The sequence below is a fragment of the Amblyomma maculatum genome, chromosome 4 (genome assembly GCF_055883805.1).
Source record: "Amblyomma maculatum isolate TAMU_Amacu chromosome 4, ASM5588380v1, whole genome shotgun sequence".
NCBI classification, from domain to species: Eukaryota; Metazoa; Arthropoda; class Arachnida; order Ixodida; family Ixodidae; genus Amblyomma; species Amblyomma maculatum.
The window spans coordinates 158,058,607-158,060,185 of record NC_139347.1 but is presented as its reverse complement, the minus strand read 5'-3'; positions in this window follow the sequence as shown (position 1 = coordinate 158,060,185).

The following is a 1,579-nucleotide window of genomic DNA, read 5'->3' as shown; positions in this document are numbered from 1 at the left end:
GAAGGCATTAAAGAGGGGAGTGGGAAAGATACATTGGTACAGGGTACAGTGCAGCATAAAACAACATAGGAGAAACAATAACACGGCGAAAAGGGATCAAAACAAACAAACAAACAAGCAAAAAAAAAATGAAACTGAGGCGAAAAGTATCACGCAAAGTTATCAATAAATAAGTAGCATCACTTATATACACAGTGAAAGAATTTTTGAGCACGTCAGGAAAGAAACAAAAAAGAACGGTAGATAGAAGAGGAAAAAAAAACAACAACAACAAATAACTGACATTGATTATACTAATATAGAAATATAAATAAAAAACAACCATTCCAGGCGCAACAAGTGCATGGTACTTAAAACACAGGCTAGAAATTCAGAATAATACAATAAAGAAGTAGAATTGAACAAGGGACAGTAAGATTCGAATATAAAGCTTAAAGTTGAAATATAAGTAAGAAACGGATAAAAAGTAGTTCAAGATACAGACAGCATTGAACAGGGGAAAACGCAAAAAGGGAAGTAAATACAATATTATGGCTAGAAAGTGTGAGTTATATGTGATAACGTACTATTTAGAATACAACGCTACGAACATCCAATGTAAATGAACAGAGCGAGTTTTGGAAGATGTCGAGGTGAGGACAAAAAGAGTTAAATAACCACTGCATCCTGTCCAGAGGGGAGTGGGAATGAAGAGGAGAAACCTGAAATGGTCGGAATTCCCTCATGCTCTTTCGCGGAATGCGCAGTAGGATCCACTCTAAGAGCTGAGGGCACATAATGGGGCTGTGAAGGAGTTTGTACAAAAATATGATATCAAGTCTGATACGACGGCAGTGAAGAGAAGGAAGATTCAGTTTGGCGCTCCTGGTGGAGCGAGAGGGGAAAGTTGCGCAAGGAAAGCGATAATGAAATATCCGTAAAAATTTTTTTTTTGTACTCTGTCAACCTTGTCCAAATTCGATTTGCAAGTGCCATTCCAAACAACCGACGCATACTCCAAGACCGGCAAGCATATGGACAGGTACAGTTTTAGGAACGGAAGTGGAGTATGGAAATCTCTCGAAAGTCTGCAAACGAATCCGAGTGTGCGCATAGCCCGCTGAGCAATGCGTTTAGTGTGAGAGGAGAAGCTTAGGGTGCGGTCAAAAAGTACACCAAAGTCATTAATTTCATCAACCCTGTCCAAGAGCACAGAATTCATAGAATAATGGCAGGGAAACTATGTGTTTTACGAGTAAAGGACACAACCCTAGTTTTGTAAGAATTGAGGGTAAGTCGATTCTTCGCACACCAATCAGAAAAAGCAGATATGTCCGATTCCAACAACAAGCAATCTTGAAAAGAATGTATTGCTTTGAATATTTTTATATCATCAGCATAAAGAAGAAACGAGGAGTTCTTTATCGCCGAGGAAACATCATAAATAAAAACGGATAAGAGAAGCGGGCCTAGTACTGAACCTTGAGGAACTCCACTCGTTGCAGGGTAAACGAAAGAAGTCTGTCCATTGACACTGACAAAGCAGAAGCGATCAAGGAGATAGTTGCGTAGGAGGGCTACGAGTGAGAGTTCAACGCCA